Genomic DNA, 5,538 nt, shown 5'->3' on the forward strand with positions numbered 1-5,538 from the left:
TCAGGGCCCAGACTGACAGGGGGAAACTTCCTCTCCATCGGGAGGTCCTATGGCTCCACAAGAATGGGCAACCTCCACTGTTTTTCTCTGTCTCTGTCCACCCACCACGTGGCCCGGACTCGAGGGTATAAGGTATAAGGTATATTTGCACAAGAATGTCTAATTGTTCCAATACCATGTGTTGAAAAGATAATCCTTTCTCCACTGAATTTCTTTCACACCTTTTAAAAAGTCTTGGCCATATTTGTGTGGCTCTTCTTCTGGATCTTGTCTTCCATTCCACGGATGTATGTGTCAATCCCTTTGCCAATACCACAGGGTCTTGATCACTGTAGCTTTATAGTTGGTCTTAACACAAGGTAGTGTGATTCCTCATAATTTATTATTTTCCAAAACTATTTTGGCTATCTTAATTCCTTTGTCTTTTTGTATAAATTTTAGTACTAGATTGTGGATAGCTACAAAACTCTGCTGAGACTTTGGTTGGAATCGTGTTAAATCTATAGATCACCTTGGGGAGGACTGACATCTTTACTATGTTGAGTCTCCCAACCCATGAACATGGGAGACCCCTCTAGTTCCTTAGATCTTCAGTTTCTCTCATCAGAATTGTGTGGTGTTCAGTGTACAAGTCTTGTACATGTTTTGTCAGATTTATATCTAAGTTTTTAAATTTGGGGGAAGCTATTACATATGGTATTATTTTAAATATTTTCAATCAGACTGCCCAGGTTAGGGAGCTCAGGAGTTCAGAGTTGATTATGGGCTTGCTGTCCCCAGACCCCTCTCCACAATGTCCCTATAGTTCCCAGTGCTCTGTGCTTCCCGTTAGTCCTCTGGGAGGAAAGCTGGGGCTTTTTGTTGCCCTCACTCTGTTCCTTCCGTCCTGTAAGTGCACCCTCGAGTCCGGGCCACGTGGTGGGTGGACAGAGACAGAGAAAAACAGTGGAGGTTGCCCATTCTTGTGGAGCCATAGGACCTCCCGATGGAGAGGAAGTTTCCCCCTGTCAGTCTGGGCCCTGAGGGACCCCCACCCCCACCCCAGCCACATTGCTGCTACTGTTGGTCCTGCTTCTTGTGCCCAACTAGTGGCTACTCTTGGAGCTCTTTCTGTCCATCGATGCTCACTTCTGGTCTGGGAGGTGCTTTGAGTCCAGGCAGGGGAGGCACCAGAAGAAAAAATGAAAAATTCACCACTGGTTCTGTGGTGCTTCAAAGTTTGGTCGTCTTCCCCAATCTACCTGCTACTGTTTATTTTTCAGAGTCCTCAGGTAGCTGCTCCATAATTCTGTCCAGGATTTGTGGCTGCGTTCAGTGGGGGAAACAGGGTAAAGCATGCTTACTCCATCTTAGCCAAAACCGGAAACCCATTCCACTGCCTTCAAATTACCTGTGTCTGTGTATTTATAGTAGGGTTCTTGTAGACAGTATCTAGTTGGGTCTTGCTTCTCGGATCAGTTCTACGGTGTATGCTTCTTAGTTGGTGTGTTGAACCGTTTCACATGTTAACATAACTATCAGTAGGTTTAAACCCGCCACCTTGCTGTTGGCTCCCCCTTCTTCCGCATGTTCTCTACTGCTCTTTCCTTCCTTTCCTGCCTTTTGGATTGAGTATTCTTAGGATTCCATTTTATTTCCACTACTGGTTTATTTTTTTTTAAGTTTATTCATTTATTTTGAGAGGGGAGGGGCAGAGAGAGAGAAGGAGAGAGAGAGAGAGAGAGAGAGAATCCCAAGCAGGCTCTGCACAGGCAGAAATGTTAAAGGAAATTCTTAGACTGAAGAAAAATGGTACCAGGTGAAAATCCAGATCTAAAAATGAATGAAGGCTCTGGAAAGGCTAACTGTAGGGGGAGATGTACAGGCATACCTCGTTTTCCTGGACTTCACTGATCCTGTGTTCTTTACAGATTGAAGGTTTGTAGCAACCCTGCACCAAGCTAGTTCACCGGGGCCATTTTTCCAATCACATTTGTTCACCTTATATCTCTGTGCCACACTTTGGTAATTTTGCAATATTTCGAAAAATAAATTGTGATTATATTTGTTGTGGTGATCTGTGATCAGTGATTATGACTCACTCAAAGCTCAGATGATGGGTACCATTTTTTGGCAAAGTAGTTTTTAAAAATATTTTTAATGTTTATTGATTTTTGAGAGAGAGACAGAGCATGAGCAGGGAAGAGACAAAAAGAGAGGGAGACACAGAATCCAAAGCAGGCTCCAGGCTGTCAGCACAGAGCCTGATGCGGGGCTCAAACCCACGAACTGTGAGATCATGACCTGAGCCGAAGTCGGACGCTTAACCGACTGAGCCACCCAGGCGCCCCTAGCAAAGTAGTTTTTAATCAAGGTGTGTACATTTTCTTAGATGTGATGCTATGGCACACTTACTAGACTGCAGTGTAGTGTCAGCATAACTTTTATAGGCGCTGGGAAACCAGAAAGTTCATCTGAGTTGCTTTATTGCCATATTACGGTGGTCTGGAACTGAATCCACAATATCTCTAAGGTTTACCTGTAAAATACTTTTCTTCTCACTTTTCATCTCTTTAAAGATAATTTTAACACAAAAATAACAATATGTCCTGGGTTTCTAACATTTATAGAAATAGAATGTATGACCTCAATAGCTTAAAGCAGAGCGGGCAAGCGTTTCCTGTGAAGCGCCAGATATTAATATTTTTGGCTTTAGGAGCCATGTGATCACAGATATCCACCTCTGCCAGTATAATGCAAAAGCAGCCAGCCATAGACGTACATCAATGAACGGACATGGCCGTTTTCCAATAAAGTTTTAGTTTTTAAAATGGGTGGCAGGCAGAGTGCCTGGGTGGCTCAGTCGGTTAAACTTCTGACTCTCGGTTTCGGCTCAGGTCATGATCTTGTGGTTCAAGCCCTGTGTCGGGCTCCATGCTGACAGTGCAGAGTCTGCTTGGGATTCTTGCTCTCTTCCCTCACCCCGCTCCCCTTCTCTCTGTCCCTCCCCTGCTCATGCTCTCTCTCTCTCTTTCAAGGTAAGTAAATAAGCTTAAAAAATACCATTTCTTACAGATCACATGTGCCAGCGCTGAATTTTGTTTCTGCTGTCGGACAGAGCTTTACTTCACCTTGACTTCTGAGTTTTTCTGTGCACGTCTCCTAGGTGGGCAGCCCGCTGGCCTTGTTTCTGCGGAGAAGTCGCTCCCATTCTTGTTGTCTTGGGTTTGGCCTTTCTGCTCTGGCTGCTTTCAGATTTTCTCTTTGTTCCTGGCTTTCAGCAATTTGATTATGATGTGCTTGTGATTTTCTTCATGCTTTTCTTGGATATGTGGGTGTTAATTTTTATCAAATTTAGAAAATACGTGGCTGTTATTTCCTCATTCTTTCTGCGCCTCTCCAGCCCCTCCGTCCCTCTGAGGCCCGCACGGCCAGACACTAGGCTGCCTGCTGTGCCCTGGTCACTGAGGTCACGGCCGTGGCCACAGTCCCTCTCCCTCCTGAGCTGCTTCTCGGGTCATTTTTTCCAGTGCACTGATCTTTCCTTCTGCGGTGTCTAACCTGTGGTTAATACATCCAGTGTGTTTTTAAAATAGAGATTCTACGTTTTGTGTCTCTAGAAGTTTCTCTTCTTGTATCTTCTACTTCTCACTGCGGCTTTTCCCTTCACAGGCTTGAGCAGACAGAGCATGTTCACAGTGGATGATTAAACGTGCACATCTGCTCATTTCAGCACCTCTGCTGTCTCTTTCTGTTGATCTATTTTTCTTCTGGCTGTGGGTCATATATTCTTTTATTCTAATTTTTTATTAAAAATTTTTCAATGTTTATTTTTGAGAGAGAGAGAGAGAGAGAGACAGAGCGCAAGCAGAGTAAGGGCAGAGAGAGAGGAAGACACAGAATCTGAAGCAGGATCCAGGCTCTGAGCGGTCAGCACAGAGTCTGACACGGAGCTCGAACCCACAAACCATGAGATCATGACCTGAGCTGAAGTCGGACACTTAACCGACTGAGCCTGTGGGTCCTATACTCTGATCCTTAGTATGCCTGATCATTTTTGCTTGGGCATCCAGCATCTATTTATCTATAGATCTAGCATCGATTTATCCACACCAGCAAGACGATCCCCCACCGAGGACCCTCCTCGGCCCGAGGTGTGAGGAGCTCTCTGAGCTCCGGCTGTAGAGAAGTAGGTTACTCCCAGCCTTGCTGCGTCCGGGGATCGCCCGACTCACCACTTCCAGGCGCTCTTTCCCAGCCCTGTGGACGTCACTGCACCTAGACTGTGCCAAGCCCGGGCCGGGGGTCCCTCTGCGCGTCGTCACGGCTGCTTCCTGCCTCTTCGTAACTCCGTCCTTGCTGGAATGCTCCCCATGCCTGCAGCCAACAGTCTAGCATCCCTGTCTCCAGGACTCTGAGACTCAGAGGAGCTGCTGGAGTCCGGGTCCCCTTGCTGCACGGGGCCTGGGGACCTCCTGCGGGCGGGCTCAGGGGCAGTTGTGGGCTTATCCGACTCCAGTCCCCCTGCCAGGGGTGACAGTCCCCGGATGTCTGCTGTCCAGTGTCCGGAAATGGCTGTTTCTTGTATTTTGTCTGGCTTTCCAGTTGTTGACGATGAGGGAAATTCCCAAAGCAGTCCATCTTGTTTGGCCATAAGCAGAAGAATGGATCCTATTTTTTAAAAATTGCCTCCATTTTTCGGCCAACTTCCTGTTGAATCTGATTAGAATGTGAAGCCTGCCATCTTGTGAGGTGACTGATCCGCCCACATTAGGGGCGGTGTCGGTGCTGTCCCTACTTGCTGTTTGCTTATATTTGGATTATGCTTCCCATACAAAATGTGGTTTCTTGGCAAAATCTCTTGAAATCACAAATCTGTTTTCTGACATAAATTTAGGTAAATACACAGCTATTGAGCTAACAATCTGACCCCTCAGTGCACGGCGGTCTTAAGTAACCAGACAAGTGAGGCTGCTGCCCGCCTCCCCCACCCTGCACTGCAGAGCCTCACCCTCTCCTCGGGCTGTGGCCTGTCCTGTGTGGCCATCTGACCAAAGACCTGTGGAGGTTACATCTTACTTATGGGTGCAATGTCATTTCCTTCTTAAATTTTTAGACTCAAATAAACCTGACAAGCTTGTCTCGAGCGCCCCCTGGGGACCAGTTGCCCATGCGGTGAACACTGGTGTCCTTGGCTCAGAGGCTGAGGGAGACCCTAGCAGGTCAGGACACTGTCAGAGAGTGAGTTCATTCTGTGGGTTCTGAAATCTAGTTCATTTGTGAATTGATCTACCAAGTCATAATCAGCATTTAAAACAACGTGAAATAGAAACTAGCAAATTTCAACACATGTAGTAAAGATCAGTTTTCTTTCCAACTCCCATGGCTTGTTCCCTTGTGAGGTGAGCAGTCTAGAGTCACTAAGAAGAATGCTAAAAGGCCAAGAATCCCCTGAGCAGGGAAGGGGGGCCTTGAGAGGGTGGCCATCTTTCCCTGCATGTTATAGATGGAGATGGGACGGGAGAGGACGGGGAGGGAGGTGGGGGAGGGGAGAGGACG

At 46.8% G+C, this 5,538-nt stretch overlaps 1 protein-coding gene across 1 annotated transcript in view; it reads right to left on the reverse strand.

Moving 5' to 3' along the window:
- Positions 1 to 5,538, reverse strand: part of SNED1 (sushi, nidogen and EGF like domains 1) — a 61,470-nt gene that overhangs the window by 45,826 nt on the left and 10,106 nt on the right. The gene's annotated exons all lie outside the window — the stretch shown is intronic.

This window comes from Suricata suricatta, chromosome 3 (assembly GCF_006229205.1).
Source record: "Suricata suricatta isolate VVHF042 chromosome 3, meerkat_22Aug2017_6uvM2_HiC, whole genome shotgun sequence".
NCBI classification, from domain to species: domain Eukaryota; kingdom Metazoa; phylum Chordata; class Mammalia; order Carnivora; family Herpestidae; genus Suricata; species Suricata suricatta.